This window comes from Protopterus annectens, chromosome 2.part1 (assembly GCF_019279795.1).
Source record: "Protopterus annectens isolate FY-2018-M chromosome 2.part1, PAN1.0, whole genome shotgun sequence".
Taxonomy (NCBI): domain Eukaryota; kingdom Metazoa; phylum Chordata; order Ceratodontiformes; family Protopteridae; genus Protopterus; species Protopterus annectens.
In genome coordinates, this window is record NC_056729.1 from 884,292,557 (window position 1) to 884,318,007 (window position 25,451).

Sequence of the window (25,451 nt, forward strand, 5' to 3'; positions counted from 1 at the left end):
GGTCAACACTCCTGCCAGAGGTGACAGCATATTGGACCTGGTCATCACCAACATGGGCGACCGGTTTTCCACACCGGAGTTCAACCCCTCGCTGGTTAGATCTGGCCATAAACAAATCACATTGGATATTCACATTCCACCCCCACCCCCGGACAAGGAAACCACCATGAAAAACTTTTCAAAAGCAAACCACGTTACTTAAGACTGAGGTGGAAAGCCCCTATGCTAAAGGATAATGCTGTCTAAGCTTCAAAATCCTTTACTAATGCATTCTACGGGCACCTACAAGAATGCATGGATCATGCTATCCCAAGCAAAACCAAGACTCACTCCTCCAAGAAAAGGAAACCAGTCTAGGAGGAGGAAACTAGTACAGAAAAGAGCAAAATCCCAAGAAGGGAAGACATCCCTGATCAGTATCAGCAAGAAACTACGATCCCTCATAAAATCATCCAAGGCGAGCTTCGAAAGAAAAATTGCCAAGCACTCCAAAGATAACCACAAGGCATTCTTTAGCTATGTCAAGAATCTAAGTGGCAATGCTCAGATCTCCTCAGAGTTAGTGTAGAATGGCACAAAATACACTGAACCGACCAATATCGCCAACATTCTGGCAGACAAATTCAGTGCAAACTTCACCCCCCCTCACCCCCAAAAGGGCCCATAACCATACCAGAAGAATGTAGAGTCCCTGAAATCACAGACATTTAGGTTAAAGAAGCCCTCTCCAAAGCCAAAAACACAGCATCAATGGGATAAGATGGTGTCCCAGGCTGCATCCTACATGAGCTCAAAGACGAACTAACCCCTCACCTAAACACACTGTTCAAACTCAGCCTCTCCACATGCTATGTACCCATAGAGTGGCACATAGCAATGGTTATTCCACTCCACAAAGGTGGAGCCACAACAGAACCCAGGAACTATCACCCTATAAGCCTGACTGGCTTGGTCTGCAAGGCTATGGAGTGCATCATCATGGAACTCATTAACAGAGACATTGGGAACCTAGAAACACTGGACCCTACCCAGCTTGGCTTTGTTAAGGGCAGATCATGCCTCCTAAACCTGGTGGACTTCTTTGAGACAGTTACCAAGGCTATAGATGAGGGAAAGGTGGTCCACACAGCCTACCTAGACCTCTCAAAGGCCTTCAACACCATTCCCCATTCTGGTATTATAGACAAGCTCACCAACCTGTACATAAACCCCTACATCACAAGATGGGTTACCAACTGGCTCATGGACAGAACCTACATGGTGAGAGTTGCAGGAGCTAGGTCCGACTCTAAACTGGTTACAAGTGGCATTCCCTATGGCTCAGTCCTAGGACCCCTCCTGTTCGGCATATACTTCTCAGAGGTAGAGGCAAGCACAATAGGACTATGGCTGACCATGTTCCCAGATGACTGCAAACTAGGGGCTATAATTGACTCTCCAGCTGACACAGTCATCCTCCAAAAGGGTCTCACTGAGATGGATACCTGGTGTCAAAATCATGGCCTCAAGCTAAATGCCAAAAAGTGCATAGTCATCCCCTTTTGAAAAAACAAAGTACCCACAAACTACCACATAGGTGGTAGTCCCCTAAATACGGAAGATGTAATAAGGGATCTGGGCACCCAAGTAGATAGTAATTTCACCTTTGATAATCACATTGCCAAAGTGGTTTGAAAATTCTTCTACGTGGCCCACCTAATCACAAAACAGTTCACATCCAAATCAAAAGAGGTCATTGTGCCCCTCTACTCATCACTCATCAGACCCATCATAGAGTACAATGCTCCATTTGGCATGTACCTTACAAGACACCTACAACAGCTGGAAAGACCACAGAAGTACCTCACCAAGAGGATCACTGGCCTCAAACAGATGCCCTATGCAGCTCAACTGAAGAAACGCCAGCTGTACTCGGTTGCATACCGCCTACTCAGAGGTGATCTCTGTCTGACATACAAGGCCATGTCCAACCCAGAACTGATGGACATGCTCCACCTAAAGAAAACCTTATTCCCTCAAGCCACACGCTCTAGGGATCTAAACCTCACCACAACAATAAATAGAATGTGCTGTAGGGATAGATTCCTGTCCCAGAGACTTCCCATGTTTTGGAACAAGATTCCAATCTACATTAGGCAGAGCTCCTTGCTAACACTCTTCAAAAGAAACCTTGATGAGTGAATGGGAAACAGAAAGTTTACCCCAGGGATCACTTCAGTGGCTCTGCTGGACAGAGGCACAGGGAACTAATCGAAATGAGCAGCGAAAGCCAACACATTCTGGTTAGGCTTATAAATACTTTAGGGCAGATAGCCTAGTACCTACCTATGAACCTATGAACCTATGATTTCCCATCCAATGGTCAAGGTTACTTTTGAAAAGGGCAATTGATGAATTCTGCTTCACATGGATGGGGAGCCTATACCATAGTTCAGGGATTCTTTGACACACATATTGGTCTCACCAGCATGTTCTATTTATGTCACAGGCATAGTTTAAATCTTTGGATCTAGTGCTTCTAGTGTTGTTCATTTTGTAGATGTGCAAAAGATGCAGCAGGGCTGGATTTGAGAATGCCTTACATGCCTGGTATAGATCGCCCCTCAGGAACCTGTAGGAGATTGATTATAGAGAAGGGACCTTAAGGCAATCAGTGTAGGAAAGTTTGTTAATACCATGGATTCTCCTGGTGAGGAACCTCTTTGTGATTTCCAACTGTTGTAAAGGCCTGGCCAGGCTTATGCCGAAGGGGACATTGTACTCAATTATTGCTCTCATAAGGGCTGAGCAAAATGGTACTATAACATGCTTAGACTAGGATGCATACCTTTACTTATAAGCTGGGCAACACAGAATGACTTTCTTGCTATGTTGGCTACTTAATGGTCAAAGGCCAGATGACTGGCTACATATATTGTCAGAACCCTTTCAACTGGGTCAACTCTTAGGGGCATTTTTTGAATAATTGGCTTGTGTGGATGTTTTCCTAAAGTGCAGCATAATGCAATTCCTGGCATTGACTTTGAAACCTTTACTTTGCCACCAGTTATTTGTTAGTGTTGTGCCCTCTTGCTGGATGTTAATTTTGTAGGGGGAATCTATGATAGCTTCAATTTACAGTCATCTGCATTAGTGAGCCAGAGGTCCTTGTCATTAGCTTTGACTTGTGAGAAGTAGATGCAAAACAGAAGTGAACCCAGCATGGATCCCTGATGTACTCCCCTTTTAACTGGTCCCTTGGTGGAGGTGGTTTCACTAATCCTGACTTCTTGGGTACTATATTTGAGCCAGAGGGTAATCCAGTCAGCTTTGTAGGGATTTATGCCTAGCTCAGCAAGTTTGTCAGCAATACCTGAGTGTGGAGGATTATATACTGAATGCCCTAGCCACAACATGAACATCAGTTAGCACCATCTTCCCCTCATCCTTTGCTTTGGCAACACTCCTGCAGAAATCTACCAGCTTAAGTAGGAAAACCTTCTTTTGACAACCATACTGCAAAGGGTCCAGTGTCTGTTGGTTACCAATGTCCTTATTGATTATTTCCATGATAATTCATTCCATGGCTTTGCATATTAAACTTGACAGACTGATGTGTCTGTAGTTTCTGGGACTGGTTGATGGGTCGGTTGATGGAGCACCCTTGTGAAGAATGATGACTGTTGTAGTCCTCCATTCACTTGGTATGTAACCTGTTCTGAGGTTGTGGTTGAAAGTGCAGACTCACAATGCCAGTTGCTAATCTTTCAACACTTTCCTTAGCATGCTGTCTTACTATTTTACGTGTCACTCAACAATACAGAGCTACACCAAAGTTTTCTGAGTTTAAAGAAAGAAACAAGAATTGCAACAAATACTGCAAAAGCCCTGTACCTTAAACAGAAAGCAAACTGGTCTAAACCTAAACAGTTCTGGAAAGAAATAAAATGCTTAACAGGGACATTAAATAACTTTTCACCTACTATGAATGAACCCTTAATATTGAATCATTCCACCTTTGCTAATGATTATGCTCACTTTTTGCAGTCCACCATAACAGCATAACTATAACCTTTTGAACAACTTACTGGCCCACCAATAAAGAACAAGAACCTTCATCCCCTGACCTATATACCCTGTAGCCCAGTGTTGCACAGCCTTTATGTGGGGAGGGCCACTACACAAATTCTTAATGCATCTGTGGGCCACCTCAAAACATAGTAAGTCATTACAAGTTAAAAGGTACAGGTGACTGCCATTTTTACTTAAAACAGCAGTCATGGAATTGCCAGTTTACTACATCAACTTTGCATTTAACTTTATTCTGGCTTGCAGCCATGACTTATTACAAACTCTTGCAGAAAGTTACTTCTGTTTACAGACTACAAGTTATAAACAACAAAGAATAGTTACTTCCACAGCTAAAATTAGAGGTGTGCGCAACTGCAGTCAATTAGGTAAGTAAGCACATGCTGGAAAGTTTGCATGACGGGAGTAAGGCAGAGTATTGTTTTACTTTTTTAAAAAACTTTTAGTTACTGTCTGGGGGCCGGATGGTGTTGCTTCATGGGCCGGATTTGGCCCTGGGGCCAGATGTTGTGCACCACTGCTATAGCCTGTTAGGCAGCAGGCTCTCACTTCTTTGAAATTTCAGTAAAACAGACCAAGTCCCTACTTCTCAAATTCAACAATTCAGGATCTAGATGTAGCAGTCTTCCTCCCACCTTCCTAAGGTTTGCAGCTGAAATGTTGTTAAACCCCTTACTCATATATTTAACCACTCTCTAACCACAGGCACTGCCCCACCAGCATTCATGCACAGAGTTATAATCCCTCTGCCGAAAGTCACTTCTTCTAATGGGTTTAAGGATTATAGACCTATCACTATCCCCATGCCCTATTAATAAAATATTTGAAAAACTTTTATACGAGCAACTACTTAAGCACATTAACAGCTATGTCTTGTTATGTGATGGACAGCATGGCTTTTGCAATGCCTTCAGTACCTTTACTGTCCTAGTAGTGGCCAGTGATACTATTTATTGCAACTTAAGTCAGGAACTTATTACTGTATGTGTCTTTGTTGACCTGACAAGGACTTTTGAAATAGACATCTATATCCTTCTTCTCAACAAACTCAAAAGACTCAACTTTGGAGATAATGTTATCTGGTGGATTAGCAGCTATCTAAAAGACAGAACCTTCCAAGTCCATACCAATGTCTCATCCTGTACTGCTGGTAACCTTAATACTGGTGTACCACAAGAGTCTGTGCTAGGTCCTCTTTTTTTTCTTTGTTAATGATCTTCCCCTAGAATTACCAAATCCTCAGTTTATACTATATGCAGATAATATGCTGCTCCTGCAATCCAGTACTAGCCACTCTGACCTGCAAACCAAGCTGCAGGACAATTTCACTCAGTTATGTGCCTGGTCCACTACTAGAAAACTGCTAATTAACCCCAAGAAAACCAATGTTATGGTCTTAGCCTCAGCCAAGAAATTACTCACAAGTCCTCCTATTCTCTTAAGAGATCTTAATGGGAGCAGAATACCTAACGTCACTGAACAGTGGTACTTGGGCCTAATACTTGACCCTCTTTCCTTTACCACACAGTGATTTTATAACTAATACAGTTATTGCTTAATTAAAACTGTGTTACAAGATCAGTCACTTCCCTTCACCTGCTGCTCGCAGGGGCATTGCTTAAAATTATTTTAATACCCAAACTTGAATATGACTTTACTTTTCTCATAATGCATTCAGCCCACAATACTCACACACTACAGACTGCTGAGAATATAATCTGTTGATTCATTTTATTAGCAGACCCCAAGATACACCATTGCAACTGGCTAAAAAAATTCCAATGGCTTTCAGTGCCTCATAGGGTCACTTTTCTTCTAAGTACTCTAATTTACAAGGTGCCAAAAATTTGTCAAATGTCCCCCTCTAAGAGTGAAATTACCTTCACATGACAACCCTTATATATTCAGAAGTACAGTTTCACTCTAGTACACCCTAAAACTGATTTAGGTGAGAAAGCCTTCCCTAGACTGACCTAGTACAAAACCAGCTACCTACTGACATCAGAAATCTAGAAACCATTAAAAAGCTTCAAAGATGCACTTAAACAGTGTGTCTTTACTGAATATACCTGAAAGTGCTACCATGATAATGGTTAGGTAACTTACCATCCCATTTCATAAATATTTGAATACATTTAATGAACTTTTCCCAGCCTCTTAATGTTGTATCTTATATGCAAATATTTCACATATGCATAGGAGTTTATGTGCTATATGTATGAATGCACTGCTTTTTATATACATATTTTCTATGCACTCTGACTAGATTTTTTTAATGCTACTCTATCTGCATTCAGTCTTACTATGTTTTAAATTTTGCTTGTACTCTTTTTGTACTTAACATTGTTGAGTGAAGGATCATGAAGTACGTTCTGTTCTTTGAGCTTAGTTTGTGGCTGAAAAGGGTCAGCAGACCAGTTCACTTACCCTGTGAACAAATAGTAAATAAATAATAAATAAGTGTCTGCAAATTTGTGGATTTTCCAGAGATGGTGTGATTTGGGAGTTCATAACATTTATTAAGCATTTGTAGGAGGCTCTGCTGTACTGGAGGTATTAAACATGGCTGTCTTTTTTAAAATTTGTGCTATGCGATTTTCAGATATGGCTTGTGATCTGTTCCATGAACTCATATACCCCTTCCCTTAGGCTAGTTTTATATTTGGATGAGCTGTCTTTTCACTGTATGTTAGAGAGAATGATGATGGGGCACTGAAGAGGTCAACATTTAGATGGGGCAAATAAAACACCAAAAAGAGAGGTGACTGCATATTTCCCAAAGACTGTGGTACAGTACATGGTAGACAACCAAGATTGCCTGGAATCCGTCCAGATAAAATAAAATGTGGCTCACTAGGTATCAGCTGAAGGCTCTGTATCAAGTATGGGTACATTATCAGAGATAATGGGTGAACAGACTGACCTGAAGATCCAGACATGTCAGATACCCATGAAAAGATAGCACCGAACATCTACCTTTCTTTTAAAGTAAATTCCCCCACATTTATTTCCCTGTCTTTGTCTAGAAACTCTTATGAAGAATGGGAGGCCCTATGAGCAGAACAACTGTCATGGAAAAAGATGTATTTTTATAATTTCCCATTTGTGTGACGTTTGTTTCACTCCAGTTTTAATTATTACCATCCTTGAATGTCAGTCTTTTCCCAGAATTTGAGATTGTGTTATAAAAATTATAAAGAAAGTTAGTGCAGTTTCATGACTATTTAAAAAAGGTTTTATTATATACTGGCCAGCACTTATTCTGCTTCATAAATGAAATAAGCATTTTGTTAGATAATCTAGTGATATTAATCCTTTTTGTCCGATACCAGTGTTATCAGTAGGAACACAGTATGTGCAAAATTTGCTTACTTTTATTCTCATAATTTGTGAATAAAAAAATAAATAATAAACATCTGTACAACATATATACTGAACACATTTTTATTTACCTGCATGTGGGGACCATTTCTCCTGGGATCTCACATGACTCATTAAATCACTATAAAACCTCTTGGTGTTTCTGTAAGCTCATTCTAGTGACACTTCTAAGCACCTAATGTTACATTTTCATATTTGCACTAATAATTCCAAAGTTGTGCAACAGACATGTTTCTGAAAGATGTCACATTAAGGTTTGCATGATGAACAACACAACTACATTGTTATTTGTCCTCTGCTGAGTGTAGTTAAACAGATATTGAATGTTGTTCATATAGTATTTATATTGTCATAATTTTCATATTTCCCTAAATTTACCAACAGTCGAGAAGCGCAGATGGAACTGCTTAGCCTCATATTAAAACACAGCTGGATTAAAAAAATGCTGCTAGCAGTAACTTTACAGCTTGAGCACAATTGTGAAATAGTAAGTTGTTTACAAAAATTATAAAATTAATATTTCCAATTTTATTGTCACATATAAAATTCAGAAACAGGGAATTATACTTGTCTTTTTTCTTAATTGCTGTTATGTATTCACTAACCCTCATTTTTAAAACTTTGGCATTTTTTTTTACTTTATAAACACACAGCAAGAGAGCCATTGTATATAGTGAGCAATACTCAGTTCTACAGGTAAATCCGTGTTGCACACCTACATCTGCAGATCCATAACATGCAGAGTATTTGTTGTGTATTTACATTACTAGCAATCAAAATATGAAAATTTTGTTTAACAGTATTACTTCTATCGTTTCTTATATTTTGGTCTCTCCTGTTCTTTTAAGGTAGGTGGTCCATTTGTCAACAAAACCATGTAATAGGCCAACAATCTGACACAAACTTTCATTCCTGCCAAAACAGGAAATGTAATGGCAGGAATTCAAAAATAACACTAAACTGAATTGTATTTGAGAATTTCTGCCATTAAATTGCATGAAACATGACCTATCATGCTCTCTTGGATGACTATTTAACTGTAGCCTCCATGCAGGCTTTGTGCCACATGAATGGAAAACAACAGTCATCCCTCTGCACAAAGGTGGGCCATCTACAGACCCACACCCCTCACTAGTCTCATATGCAAAGCCATGGAAAGAAGTATCATGGAAATAATCAATAATGACATATTAAACATCCAGACACTGGACCTAGCCCAATCTGTTTTCAAGTGCAGGTCATGCCTACTCAACCTGGTGGACCTCTTTGAGAAGGTCACCAAAGCAATGGATGATGGCAAAACTGTTCATACTGCCTACCTTGGCCTGGCCAAGGCATTTGACACAATGGGCATTGTTGACAAACGGAAGAGGTTACGTACAAACCTCTATGCCACCCAGTGGATAGTGTACTGGCTGACAGACAGAACCCAAGAAGTTAGAATTGGAGATGCCACCTCTACAAAGAAGCCTGGGGTGCCTTCTGTGTGGTGTCTGCATGTCCACTGTGCATTTGTGTGGGTTTTCTCCAGGTGCTCCGGTTTCTTCCCATGTTACAAAGACATGCGTCTAGAGCATTTCTCCCTGGGTCTCTGCTGTAAAATTGGCTTGTTCCAAGTCGGACTGTCCCAGTAAACAAATGTTAAATAAATAAATAAATAAAGTCACAAGCAGAGACCCTCAGGGATTGGTCCTAGGACCACTCCTTTTTGGCATTTACTTCTCAGAAGTCAAGGCCAATGTCAATGGCCTCTAGCTGAATAAATTTGCAGATGATTGCAAATTAGGAGCTGTCATTGAATCGTCCACTGACACAAATGTTGTCCAGGAAGGCCTGACACTGACAAACAATGGGTGTCAGAGCAACGGACTAAAACTAAATGCCAAGAAATGCATAAGAGTATCCTTCAGAAGATCATCCTTCCCTGGTAACTATCATATTGACAACACACCCCTAAGAGTTGATCCAGTAGTCAGGGACTTGGGACACACACAGACAGTAATTTAGGCTTTGACCATCACATGTCTACAGAAGTGAAGAAATAATTCTATGCTGTGCAACTTATAAACAAAGGTTTGGCATCTAGGTCCAAGGAAGTCATTGTACCACTGTATTCAGCATTCATCAGACCTATCATTGAGTACAATGTCCCCTTTGGTATGTACCTAGCCAGGCATATCCAACAATTGGAATATCCACAGAGGTTCCTCAATAAAATAATACATGTCCTATGCCGACCACCACAAGGATCTTTCCCTGCATTCTGTCTCCTACAGAATGTTGAGGGGAGATCTATACATGGCATACAAGGCATTGTCAGACCCCACTCTGTTAGACCTCCTGGCTATTCACAAAACAAACAGCACCAGAATTACCCATTATATAGACTTAAACCTTGCCTGTGATAAAAATAGGACTTTCTGGACAGAGAGGTATGTATCCCACATACTACCCTATCTCTGGAACAGGATCCCCAGCCTTGTGAAGTAGAGGTCCTCCCTAACTCAAATCAAGTGTAACTTGTTCAGTTGGATAGGGAACAGGACATTGATCCCTGGTTTAGCCCCTATGTCTCTAATGGACACAAGCAGACTGTAAATAGTTAATCTTCCTGGCCCCTACTTGTAAATGTTTAATCTCCCAAGCCCCTGCTTACACTTATCAAGGGTACCAGAACTTGTCTGAAATATGGTTTGCATGGCTAGGCTAAAAAAGGCCCTTGTGGTCATTAGCCTAGTAAACACCTATGAACCTATAAACATGTGAATCTATGTTTTGTGTGGATTTGGCTACCTTATGTTTTTTTCTGGTTTGCAACTTGGTCACCTGGAAACAGTAGTATTTTTTCAAACTTGTATTCCTCCCAAGATGACTCCAACACTTCCTAATACCATTTCTGATGCCTACTAAATCTAATGAATACATGAGACCAGTGGGTGAATAATGATGCAATTTTCAAAAAATTGGAAGTACCACATCCATAACTGATAAAATGTATGTATATGTTTTGCCATAGCCTGTTCTATGGATTTCTCAATATTATTACAAGTGTATCCTCTGTATAGAAAAAGGTGTTATTTTTATCACATTTCTGTTTAAATACCTGATGCTCTGAAATTAATACATTTCCATACTGATGGCTCAATGTCCTAAAAAAGCATTTCCATTAACTTTTGTAAGTGATGCATAGAGCACAGTGATTACACTATGATATCCAGAAAAGCACAAATCAGTTATGAGCTACTATAGAGCAAGACAAAAACTTAATAAATATTAAGCACCCACTGCTTAACTTGTTATGGTTGGGTCTTGTGCTAAACAATAAAATCTGCCAGCAACAAACAGTGATGAACTGTTTCTCATTGCTGTCTGTACAGGCAATAGGTCCCAGACTTCTTTATATAAACTCAGAAAGTTGCTAGAATAGCAGGATTTGTGTTTATCTGAAATTTCAAAAATACATGAAGTCAGAAAGTGAAGTGTATGTCATTATTTAGTGACTTCAAACCTCAGTCATTTGTGAGAAAACCACAGATTTTATGAGGAACAGAACAAAGATATGATGCAGATATCTGGCCATTCTGCAAAAATCTCAACAGCTGAGAGGCATGGAAGGTGAGTTTAAACATAAGAGACAGAGTTACACTAGCTTTCTCTCAGTGCTCAATAAGTGCTTTACGGCTTTGAAAGCCAGTAAAACACTTAGCACTTTTTTCTATAACTAGTAGTACATGGAGCAGATAAAGCCCCATGCACTACAATGAATTATGATTGGGTCTACTATCATAACTCTTAATTATGTGTTTATAACATGGATGTCAGGACTCACATTTGGAGCTTAACTTGGTGTAAATTTCTTGGCATCTATGTCTCAAAACACATAATGGGCAGGTTATGATTGGCAACCTGCTCATAATCCTGTGAATTAACTCCCTATTTGACTCTGTTACATAGTTGTATATTTGTTCATAGATTAACATGCATTTATTTGTATATAGTGGAACACTTTGTATTTCCAATCTTCCATTGCTTACTGCATTTGTTTTTGGAAATTCCTATGTACATTTGTGTCTTCTTTGCTATTGCTTTGCCTTTTGACCCAGGCCTGGCACCAGCACTTTAATCCAATTAACAAATAATAAAGAAAATAAAATAAATAATCTGGAACCTCTAATAAATGCATTATAAACCACATTTAGAGATAATATGGGTGCATGCTACTGAATTCCATGTATTTATTTCTTTGTATTTCCTTTGTAAATATCTTTGTTAAAAGCGTTGTAAAGAGTGCTGTCTAAATATTTCAAATTCTTGATGTCAGATTTCATTTTGTTTTTTAAAAAGGATATAAAGGTAATGAACCTCATCAACTGTGAAACTCCATGGGAAAAATGTCCATTAATAAAATAACTGTAAAGGAAGATTTTAGACTGAATCCAAGATTTAGAGATGTATTCTTCCTCCCATGCTACCATAAATAATTTGATAAATGTAGGCACCATTATGTCATCTAAAGCTGGCCTACTATTCTTTTGGAAAATCTCTTAATTGAATCCAAAAAATAAGTTGATAAATTGACTTCCAATAAAGTGACCCTAGTACATCAGTACTGTGAAAGCCCCATAATCTACTCAAATAACCTCAGAGGAACCAAATTTCCTTGTTAAAATATAACAGTTTATAAAGAAAATATCAGTCTTTCTTTGTATCTTTTAAGACTCAAGCTGTACTCCTCAAATATTATTAACGAACTCAAGAGCATTTTTTAACATTTATGACTGCCTTTCCAGTACAATTGGTTAGAATGGAAGATTTGTTACATTTTTTTCTGTTTGTTCTGTATTTAAAGGATTACTAAAAATCAAATGTGTTTTACCAGTAAAATTAAATATAAACTTAGAAACTTCTGCATTATACAATAATCCCTTAAATTCTTCAACAAAGCACTTGCACTTTTATTCTGACAATATTTACTAGTAAAAACCTTATCATCTTTCTTGTAACTGGTTAAGAATATGTTCATGAGTTTTAGGGAGGGCAAACTGAAGCACATTTATTTAATCAAGGATTAGGTGGTTGAGGAGGTGAGGACTTTTAATTACTTTGGATGTACAGGCAGACACAAATAAGACTTTCAAATACTATACAGCAAATTGTAAAAGACTAATACAGTTGACTCCCTTTTATCCAGTCTCGCTGGTACCAGCCCTTAGGTTGGATAATCAAATGGCTGGTTAATCAGAAAAAGCATACACAATAATATTTATAGGTTATAAATCAGCTAGAATAACATGATTTGTGTTAGTATGCATTTTTCTAATGAATATGAAGTCTAAACCTCAAGTGTCTATTATTTAGCCCAGCGAAGGTGGAAGTGTTGTTCTTCCTCTGTTGTCTTTTGCTAGGACTACGGCAGAAATTTGATGACTGGTTAAATGGGAGGCCAGTTAAAGAGAGGCCCAATAAAAGGGAGTCTACTGTAGGTCAACAGGTTGGGATTTTGATGGTGATAAAAACATTTATTTGAGCTTACTTAGACCCAAAATAGAACTCTGATGATGTATGTGTTTTCTGTTTAAACATATCCAGTAACTAGATTGTAAAATGTCCAAAGTTAAGTTCAGTAAATTATTAAAAACATATAGAATAGATCTTATAAAAAATAGATTGAAGAATATTGATCTTCCCAATATATCTTAAAGACTTGTTATAAATAGTTTTATCCTTGTATTCAAGACATTTTTATTTAAGTTTTATTTATTCTTTGCTGATCAGGTTAGCCTCACCAGGTTAGTAGCCTCTTTTCAGTGGGGATCTGAGATCACATTTATACTCCTATGGGAAATTTTGCCAGGACATTTGGAAACTTCCCTTACTTGTCATTGTTGTGAGTGGGACCCATTTTGAAGGACAACTTCCTGTTTCCATTCCATGTGCAGTGGAACAGGTAGGCAGATAAAGAGAGAATGAGATAATGAAGTGGTGAGAGAAATAGAGGAGAAAGCAAATATTGAGACTGGAGAATGTATGCAGGACTCTGAGGAGATGCTTCAAAAAATCTGTTTGATGGAAATGAGTCAGCAAATGAATAATGTATAATTGCAACCCTCCAGTTGGGAGGGCTTGGGTGTGATTTATTTAAAGACATGTTGACTCAGAATGAGCCAGAAATTAAATAGGTGCTCCTGGGGGGACATTATGGGGAAAATGCAAAAGGAGGGTGCAGAGGCAATCCAGAACAGTAGTGGTGAGAAGGAAAAGAAAACATATGCAGTGAAAGTAAAAGAAAGCAAAAGAGGAGTAGCAGAAACTAATTCAGAGGAAATGAAAAACAGGAGTAAATGGTAAAGATTCAAAGTAAAGAAAACAAAGAAATGGACAGGTATGAGATGTGGGACAATTTTATGGATTTTGGGGGGGCTGTAAAAGCACATGAGATAAGACATTTTGTGACACTATATTTCATACTGCTTTGTTTTTTCCATTGGAAATTTTCTTTGAAAGTATGAAAAAAGACTGTAACTCCTGGAATCTTTATGTGATAAAAGCATTTAACAGGGAAACAAAAAAGAAAGTTCATGTGCAATTTCAAACAGAGGTGGAAAAAGAGACTTTGAAGGGGCATTTGAAAATGTTATGTAAAGAAGTACTGGACATTGCAAAATATTATGCCAAAAGGAATTTATGGACTGGTGGACTGGAGTGTAAAACTGTGTTAAACTAGAAAGAGAAAAAAAAAAAAAAATATATATATATATATATATACATATATATATATATATATATATATATACACACACACACACACACACACACACACACACACACACACACACACACACACACACCAAGCATGATAAATGTGGAAGGGAATATGGGTGTCATAAAATACTGGGGACAACCCAAAACAACTTTTTTTTTTTTTATTTTTTTTGGAAAAGAAGGACATTTGCTAAGTAACTGTGACAAAAGAAAATGTTATATTTATTGGAAAATGGGACAAGATGCAAAAAATGTTAATTGAAATATTACAAATGTAGCAAAACTGGACATTTATGCATGGAATGTAAAAATGAAAATATGAGTAAGGAGAAAGAAAAAGAAGACATCTTAGAGATAGTAGAAACAGAAAAAAATAAATGAGAAAAAAATAATAAAGATGACATATAAGAAGGCTCTGAAATAAGTGATGAAAAATAAATTGGGAGGTAGTTAAAGAATAAAAAAAGAATTATGTTGGTAAAAGAGTAAAAGACATAAAAGAACAATTTAAAAGGATAAGGACAAAAGAAAAAAGAAAGGAAATGGATGAAAAATAATGTGTTTAATCAATATTATATAATGGTCAAGGTGTTTGACTCACAGACACAAGGTACATTCTTTGATTCTCACCTTTGGAAGGGAAATTGGCTAGGATTAGAATTGTCTATTAAGAAAGTTAGCTTAATAATTAATTAGAACAACACAGCAGTCCTGGATAGTGTGCCTCTCAAGAGTGATAAGTAAATCCAAAATCAATCGAAAGAGGCAACACCACAGCTTGTAGTAAAAAATGTTTAATAGTCCAAGTCAATCAGATAAAAGTAGTGAGCGCTTTCACGTTTCAAAGAACATTTCATCAGACTTTAACAATTCAGTATTCATCTAACTATGTTAAATACTATTACTCATTTCATCTGCTCCAATCAATTACAGAAATTGCTCATGACATCACCAAACAATTAATTAAACATTTAAAGCTCAGTCCCACTCACACATATCAGTTAAAAAACACACAATGCATATAGTACAATATTAAAAACAACCTACCTAGAATTTTCCTAAAATATGTATGTGTATATACTTATGTATATCAATAATACATTCATAAATAATGCATTCATAAATAAATATATTAACTAAAGCTTTAAAACTTCATATAACTAAAACCATTCCACTCCAGTTTTTAAGGCATAATCATACCTTTAATGTGTATATGGATGGGCTGCTAAAAATTGGTTTATTGTTATTTTATCATTCTAAGGCATAATCATACCTTTAATATGTATATGGACTGGCTGCTAAAAATTGTTTTATTGTTATTTTATCATTCAACCCATGTGACCTATCTGACTGAAGCCACATTATCCATCTATTTTCCTGTTCTTCTGTATAGTTCTTGATATTACCTAGTCTACCTGTTTTATTTATTAATTCTATAGCCATAAACTTGAATTGCCATTATTCATAACATGTTGTGCTAGTGCATTACCTTCTTCCTCCTTATTTATGGTAGACATATGCTCTCTGATGTGTTCTCTAAGTGTTCTATTTGTTTTGCCCACATAAAATGATTTGCATACCTGACGCTGTGCTAGGTAAATCAAATCCCGTGTTCTACAATCAGCATAGTGCCTAAATGTATACTCACGTCCAGTATCTGGATGTACAAACTTGTTATTACCAGTCATATACATAGACTGGTTACAGTGTCTACAAGAAAAAGTTCCTTGTCTTTGAGACTGTTGTCCCTTTTTCTTGTCCTCTTCATAACATAATAACCTTTTAAGTGATTTAGTATTCTTGTATGTAAAACTGGGCTTATTTCCTACCAACTCAGATACCCTCTCATCTGTTGTTAACAACTTCCAGTTGTCATTAATGATTTATTTGCTCTTCAAATTATTATTAGTGAAAGGAATAACAATTCTAGTAATTTTTTGTTGTTGTTCCAACCCTTCATTCAATACGGTATTACTAGGATGTCTATTCTTACGAAAAAATGGTTTACCTTTTGCTTGCCTTTTTGTAGTTTTCTCATTTAATATCCTCTCTATCTCAGCTTTATGATATCCTCTTTCTGAAAAGTCTCCTGCTAAGACTTCTTGCCTCTTCTGGAATGCATCATCCAGACTAGTTAATCTTGATACCCATAATGCCTGAGTTTTTATTATATTGGGGTAAATGTGTTTTGGATGCATGCTATCACAATACAATAAATTATTTTTCCAACAAGTCTTCCTGTGCATATTGGTGTGAATTGCATTACCCACCTTAGTCAATTATACATCTAAAAACTCTATGCACTCTAAGGAGCTCTTGCTTTCAAACAATAAAAAGTCAGTTGTACCATTTATGTACCTTACAAAGTCACCCAATTGCTCCTTAGCTCATTTCCACACAAGAAAGATACCATAAACAAAATGCTTATAATATTTTATGTTTTCAGTAAAAGGCATGTTCCTCAATACGTATGGCCCCTCCCAATATGCCAACACCAAGTTGGCAGAGGAACTGGCACAAGGGGTACCCATGGCAACCCCTTTCATTTGTAAATAGTATTTCTTATCATACATAAATATGTTGTTGTTCAATACTATATCTAACAGCAACATACATCTCATAATGAGTTCTCTGGGTACCCCTCTTTCTATCAATAGTAGATGTGTGTACTCCATTCCCATGGTGTTGGGTATTGAAGTAACTACTTTTATCTGATTGACTTGGACTATTAAACGTTTTTTACTACAAGCTGTGGTGTTGGCTCTTTCATTAGATTTTGGATTTAGCTTAATAATTAGCTAAGACGTTATGAAACCAAAAATGCAGGAAAAAGGGAAAATGTAAATTTTACAGTTTTTTCTGTAAATGTGACTAGTATTAAGACTATAGTAAGAAGAATGTGGATTTTGGTGTGGTATAATACATTTGATGCAAATGTAATTGTATTAGAAGACACAAGAGTTGTAACAAATGAAGAAAGAATACAAACAGAGAAACTATGAAGAGGAAAAATAAATTGGGAATTGGGAAATGAGAGAAATTTTGGAAAAGTTGTATTATGCCAAACTACAGTAAAGATATTAGATATAACTTTAATAAAATTTTAGACTCTGCAGTGATAAATATGAATACTATAATAAGCATGGTATCAGAAGGTTAAGTTATAGGAGAAGGGGTAGTTGAAACAGGATTTTCTGATCTTCTTGCAATATGGCTAGAAATAAAAGAAAACAGGGAATATATAAACATAGGCAAAGGAATAAAAGGATACATTTGAAAGCATGAAATGAAGATGGAAAGAGATTGGTGATATATTTATGGAAAGATCATATTACTCTGAGAACATTTTATAAAAATTGATTGAGTGGTGGATATATTTAAGGAAAAATATAAAAAAATATATAGTGGTAATATGATGTGAGATAAGTAGGGAACGAAAAATATAAAAGACTATACAATGATTGGTAGGTTTAGAACATAATGATCGAAAGTACTTTGACAAAGAAAAATAATTATTTGAAAGAAATCAAGAAAACATAGAAGAATTGTTATATAAGCAAACATATTTTTCACAAGGAGAATGAGATGGTATCAAGTTACTTAAAGGACAGCAATGGGATTCTATTATTAAATGTTCAACTTATCTGTCTGTTTTCTTTCTATTTACTGTCCCTGCTATGAATAAACAACAGTACAGCATTTAAAATACTTTAAACTGTTTCTCTCCATTAGAACAGTAACTTACTGTACTGTGGTCGTTTCACTTTAAAAAAACCTTTTCCCCACTCTGAAACAGCTTGTTGCAGTCTCCAATTCAGTGATATCATCAAGGCCACTGAATGCGGGTAGTTTTCTGGCCATTTCCCTCCCTAAACTGACATCACCACTACCATCCTAAAAACCCATCCATGTGTGATGTCACAGCTCCTTGGTCCTTCCCTAACCATATAGAAAGTAAAGACTAGAACAAGAAAACAGTACATGAGTCAAGTCTCCTGCTGTGAGCTGTCAATCAAAACAGGTAACAGCTCAAACTACACTTAGCACTTTGACAGCTAAGGAAGGTAGGTGTGAAGGGGGATGGGAAATGTGTCAAAGTAGAATTCAGGCTTCACAAAAGACTGCAGTTTAGCTTTTCTAAAAAGAAGCAGCAGTAAAAAGCACTTGAAAGTCTGTTCCATCACATTTGCACTGTTTGTGTTTTAAGTAGTTATTGAATGGCATGAAATGTTACTTAAAACTAACTGCATTAAAGACTGCAGTGTTTGCATGTAAAATCAGTGCAGTGACAGAAGCTTTAGAATGAAAGAGGCCTGCGTGATGTATTTTTTTACAGACAAGCACTGTATACCTAAAGGAAGATTAAACAATCAAAACTACTTCAAGATGCCAGACCTCATGTGGTCAGACTCAGAAATTACATATAAAAATATTTAAAAACCTGTAAATAGTGCCAGAGTGGTGTCAAAATGTATGAAAGACCAAACCATGATTAAATAAACATGGTTTTAAGTCTGTGGGTGTGGTTCTCCTTTAATAAGCAGATTAGTAAAGGGATACGGTAGTATAATGAGAGAAACAAAAAATGTAAATGAAGAAATAGAAATAACTTAGGGAAAATTATGAGCAGTGAAGTACAATATATACAAGAAGTGTTTTAATGAAAAAAGAAGGTAGTGAAAAAACAAGGAAAGTAAAAAATGTTAAAAGAAAAAGAGAATGAAGAGTTGGAAAAGGGGATTTATTTAAATAAGTAGATAAAATATTAAAACAGAAGACTAAAAGCATTTAATGAAAATGATTATAAGATCTTTATGAAAATAATGAAAATGATATTTGAAACTAAAAGGGAAAATATTATGGAATATAGTATATAAAGTAAAAAGGGAAGGGTTGTCAAGAAACATTAATGATAGAGAAATTGTGGATGATATGAATAGAAAAGAAGAAATGAAAATCATCTATGTCCATGTATAATAATAATAAAGTAAAAATACTTGCAAATGGCTGGTTAAGCCAAGAGGTACATATGAAGAGTGGTGTAAGACAGAAATGTTCAGTTGTATAACTTTTCATTAGTTGTGAATGTGATAGTGTGTGAAATAAATTACAGAATGAAGGAGGCAGGGTATATGACACCTGAAGGAATAAGATATGCAGATGACTTTATAATAGTTGTAAAACAACAAATATGGATAAAAGAAATAATAATTTGCTCAAATGAGTGCCTAAAGGTGATAGAGTGGCTTTAAATAAAGAAAAAAACTAAAGGTTTAGGTGATGTAATAAAGATAAGGGGTATATATTTTACAATTAATGAAATTTCTGTGTTAAGTAAAAAAGGTGGGAATAAAGATGTAAGTTAAATTCAATAGGAAAAACAATACAAGAAATAAATCAAAACTGTATTTTTCATAGAACATATAAATTATCATTCAGAAAAAAAGGCTTATTTGATAAATTCAGCACTGATGGGGGAAAAACATAAAATTGTATAAATGAAAGAATAAAATATTGCCAAGAAAAACATTTTTTGTGAAAAAAATTGATGATATAGAAAAAGATAGAAAAGTATGGTATTAAGAATGTAATAATAAACCATTACTATGTAAAACCATGGGAAAATCTAACAGATAAAAAATTTAAAGCCATAAAACTAAGATGCAAATGGTATAATCAGAAAGTAGAATGCCAATATTTTTTGTGGAAACTAGTAATATATAAACTGCCAGTAAAAGGAAATATACCATATAAAAAGACATGTGATAGAATATGTTCACATTGCCAAGAAGAAGAAGAAACTACAGAACATGTGTTTTGAAATGTAAAAGAGTAAAACATTTATGGGGGAACTATTTAAAGAGTATTTTTCAGAGATCTAAAAGAAGTAGATAAAATAAATATGGACAAATTTAAAAATGGATAAGACTAGATGTAAAGAATATGTTAAATGAATAGATAAAAACATATTTTATACCATATGGGTTATATGGAATGAAAGAATAATTGTGTTTAATGGAAAATAGATTTTAGCAGTGATATTAAGTAAAATCAGATGGTGATTATGGAAAAAGTAATGAGGGTCTAATAGGAATGAGAATTTAGTATGGTTGTAAAGGAAATTATGAATATGTGTAAGCAGATTTGTATATCTATATGTTTGTACATTTATAGATATGAAAATATGATGTAAATAGGAGTTCTTTTTGTACATAAATAAAGGACTGCTTCTCTTTTTGATTGGTGCAGTGAGGTCTTTTACATCCACTTGAACTACCAGGTAGATGTGACTTTGGTTTAACAGCTCATCTAAAAGATGGCACACTCAGGAGTATAAGACTTTGCTTAAGCTGCATGGTAGTATCAGCACTCAATCTATCTGGTGAGGGAATACAACACACAACTTTCTGCCCCAAAGAGGAGTGTGCTTGTGCTAATTTTTGTGCCACTGATACTGATTCACAAGGAACAAATTCTTAGGGGAATATCTGGTTTTAAGAAAGAGACTCATTTCAAGTCAGGTTAACTATTAGAAACTTTTAGAAAGAATAATACAGTTATCCACTAACTTTCTAAAAGGATTGTAAAGATCTGAAATTTCTTGCCATTCCATATTAAAACATGCAGGAACTTTTTAAGTTTTCAAAGTGGACTAGATACTTTTTTGTGGTAAAAAATAGAACTTGGGGGTTGCAATGACCATGTTGTCCATGCCTTGTGCTAGTATTCTATTGTCTTGCACATGTTAAGAAAGATAAATGCTGCTGTGACATCCAGTTGAACCAATTACTAAAGAGGAGACATCCTACTATCTTGACAAGAAATATTTAGAGTACATTATTCAGTAGTATTTAACTTTAAGAAAAGTTTTTAGCTTTTGCTTATTAAAACCCACCCAATATCAGCATCAAAATGCTGTGCAAATAAATTAAGAGTGAAGTTCAAGGCAAAGTTAAAATAACATTTTTAAAGACTTAGTTCATTGTAACACCTGTGTTTCTGGCCACAAGAAACTTACATTTCTCACATGCATTTTAGGAAACAATCCTACATCAACTGTAGATGTATGGCTACTAAGTGTACAATTAATTCCTTTCATTAAAGACCATAGTTGAATTTCAGAAAAAAAACAAAATCTGGGCTTAAATAAATAATCATTACTATTCAATATAATATGTCAGAACTGATCCTCCAGAAGTTCAATTAATTGCAGTGGCATCCTTGAAAGTTTTCTTTTGTTCTAAAATCTCTTGTTCCATACCCACTCCTTTGAAAGACATTGGATTCTAATTTTCATTTGATTGGTACAAACACCATCCTAGACCTGTTTGATTTTCTGAGTGCATACACTTTAGAGTTCTAAGACCTTTTCTAGCAATACCAGCACACACAAATTTCACCAAGACCAAAGATTTTAGGACTCCTGGAATCTCATTAATTTCTTTTTGTAACTGTAGTTCAATACCATGTATCTCTTTCACACAACCAGCTGTCAACTTCTTAGATATTATTACTGGAGGAGAAAGACTATCAACTGCCACTTTTTTCTTGTTGTCAGACTGTAAACTATTAGCAAAGTGAAACAAAGTAAACTCCATCAACTGTGATAAATTGGACTTCCACAAAATCATCCAATCAAAAGGCTGAAACTCACTGATAACAGTAATGAGAATGATACCTGTAGCCAAAAACTAGGCTTTGATGAACCAGGTTTCATCACAGATAGTGGAAATTCACTATATCTGAAAAAAACAAGGAACGAGATCCAGATTTTTGTTACTATAAACAATAAAATGTAAGCACTTTCATTCAAGTTGAACATACAAACTTCATTAGACTTAAAATCAGTACTTTATGTGTCACTTTAAATATTTTAAAAACAAATGTACCTAATGCTGAAGCATACAAAAGTCCTCCCTATTAACTGTTAAAGAAATTACTTCACATATATTCTTAGCAGGGACAAGCAATATCTTTATTTTATGAGGATAGTTCAATGCTATACCTGGAAGTCAGTATTTTTACCTTCATATCTAAATATTGATTTTGATATCCATTCTGAACTCTGTTGTTAGGTGTTTGTGTAATGGTAACAAAATCTGCCTGGTCTTACAGTTAATGCATAGTATTTAGGCACTGAGCTGTTAAGGAGTTGATTCTTATAGCCAAGGGAAACAGTTTATTTCCTACCTCCTCCATTTGCTATTGTGTCACCTTGAACAAGTCACTTAACCAGACAGTGTTCTTGGCTTGTCCCTGGGCAGGGAATATTTGTCTTGTGGGCTTAAACTGTTAACAATAACAACAACAACAAAAATGTAGCAAATTTAGAATTTGATTAATGATGCACTGCATGTGAAAAGTTAAAGAAAGTTGTTGGTTAAACAGTATTCAAAGATACGTTTGATGAATGAACTGGGAAATAACTGTACCTTGGTTGAGCGGGGGCAATTTCTGTGAAATTACAAATAATAACTGACATTTTAGAGAATTTACTTTTTTTATTTTTTTATTTTTGACATTTTAGAGAATTTAGTAATTATTATTGCTATTATTATTGTTTTTATTTATTTATTTTTGCAGCAGTCATTTCCAAATGAGGTTATATCAGTTGGGCAGACAGTATTGTAACTTTTTTAGCAGAGGCTTCTGATCTGAAAAAAAATATCATCAACATACAGTGTACAGTTGAAAGAGAGGGTCATTGAAGCCTTTTATGATTATTTTAAAGGTACAACCCTAGCAGTCCTACTACAGTCTTGACTACACAATATTGGACTGTGCTATGGTTGTATTGCTATTGACGACAATGCTCTATTTGAGATATATTCAAAGTAAAACCTAAAGACTCCCTTAGCAAAGCGGATTTCTGAAATTGTCCAGTAAGTGAGAAAGAACAAGTGTTTCAAAAGACCTTTTGAGATACATATACATTGCCCAGTGAGCTGTTCTTTTCCCATGCATCATAAATGTGATCTGTACCATTCATGATAGCCAAATGTATTCTACATCCTGATCTAATCCTATACTGTCTTCTGGTCAAGATATTATATTTGTCAGTTAAGGTCTAGGAGCTACTTATATTCTAATGTTTCTAGTCCCTTTCTTAGGGAACACATTTTGGCTATGATCATAAAATCAGTCAGTGTTGTCAGAAAGCAGAAGAAATATAGAATTATATGGATTGTTTTCCAGCTATTGGCATGATACCTGTGTTTGGTGTTAGGTTATAGATATATGTGTGATGGAGTTAGCAATATAGTGACTTATCATTTCTAAGGAATTTGGATGTTGTCTTTAATAGCCATTTCTTTTAGAGTTTCTAATTTTCTCAGAGGCTTATATCTGGGCTTAAATGCTCTAAAATGAAAGGATAGTTTGCTAGCAGTGCCTGCAAGGTCTAATTACTAGATGGTAATATTCTCCTTTGAAAGAAGCTAATGGTAGAGGTGAGTATGGAGGATAGTAAATCCTTGAGTGTAATCTATACAGGTATCTAGTTTGCTGGTGAGCTGGTGAGGGTGTTTTGAGGATATTTTTCCATTAAAAAAAATTAGACAGGCCAATATGGGACTACATATTCCTTACACATATGACTTCAGCTGAATTAGTATGTAATCGTCGATTATTCTTATCATGTTGGAAGACATGGAGTTTACCCGAGTCATTTCTGTCATATTTCTAGATGCGTCATACCTGATCATGCTGCTTGATTTGTGCTTCTGTTTGAGAGACAACTACAGACATTTAGTTCTTTTAAGCCTCAAGGGCACAAGGGGCTGTAACCTTTTTTTATAATGTCACTGCTGTGCTTAAGCCTTCCTTCTCCAAATGCAACTGGAGCTAGTACAGCATGCAATGTGCATATGTGTGTGTGTGTGTGTGTGTGTGTGTGTGTGTGTGTGTGTGTGTGTGTGTGTGTGTGTGTGTGTATATGTGTGTATAAAATGTGCCCCTGTGAGTCGTCCGCCAGTCTTCTGCTCTTGTAGGGCCCTCATTTGTGGACTTCTTTAAACTACTTAGTGAAGTAACTTACAACTATGAAAAGTTCCTTTAAATTATATGCATTTCTACTTGAAATGTGCATAATGATGAAATACTTAATAGTGTAGCAGTACAACGCAGTGCTTACCAGTTTCTCACAAATTGTAACCAGTCAACAAAGCATTACTCATCCAAAACATATAAAATAGAAGTTTGATAATTTAGTGTTTGTGTCTTTAAGATGTAAAGATGTTGGACTGAGTATCAGTCAACACATGGCTTAGACTTCAGATATTTAAACACAGTTTGGAGTACAAGTTAATTCATTTTGATAAAGTCTGTATATCAGATGGAAATGCTCAAGTTTTAACTTGTGCATACTAAATAAGTTTTCCTTTATTCACATTCTTTTGGAATTTTTGAATAACTACCATTCTGAGACATTTTGTTGGTTCCCTCACAAATTATGCTGTTACAATGTAAGAAATAAATTTCAGCCAAAGCTTCAACTGGGGTAACTAACTTCAATAGTACATTCTCAAATATGGAATTAAACAAATATACACACTTCATTTATAATTAATGCACTCTGTTCATTTTTTGTCTATATTGTAGGAGATAGCTGAAAAACGTTCCTTTTAATCTAGTTCACCAGTCTGCAAAAATGAATAAATAGAAACAAACACATTTCTGAGGAAGGGAGACATACAGATTAATGTCCACTAGGAGAGCGGTTATTAACTCTTCATTTAAAATCTCAGTATGCATATTAACACAAAAAGCACTGTACATTTCTATCCCTTTCAACATATGTGTTTAGTGACTTCCTATATTTTCTTCCTTTTTTAAATGAAACCATTGCTCATAATGTTTAATTTCTTTAGTCCTTTCTGTATAATACATAAACCGTGTCTATATCACGTTATCAAAAGTTTACTTAACTGAATCAATAAAGGTCAAACTTTATTGATCGAGTAAGTAAAACATTGAATAACGTAAAAAAAACAAATAAAAAAAAAAACTAAATGGTGTAGGCAGGGGGGCAAGCCACCCTGCACCCCCCCACACCCACCCTACTTAAATATACTAACTCCGAGACCACACTACATTGAGGTAAATGGAAATCTCCCCTTACGGAGATTTCCATTTACTTGCACGATGTTCTTCACTTTCGATATTGTCGTGCCGACAATATCAGACTCGATATTGTCAGCTTACGACAGTGTGAAGTAGACCCCATAAACCATTTCTAAACC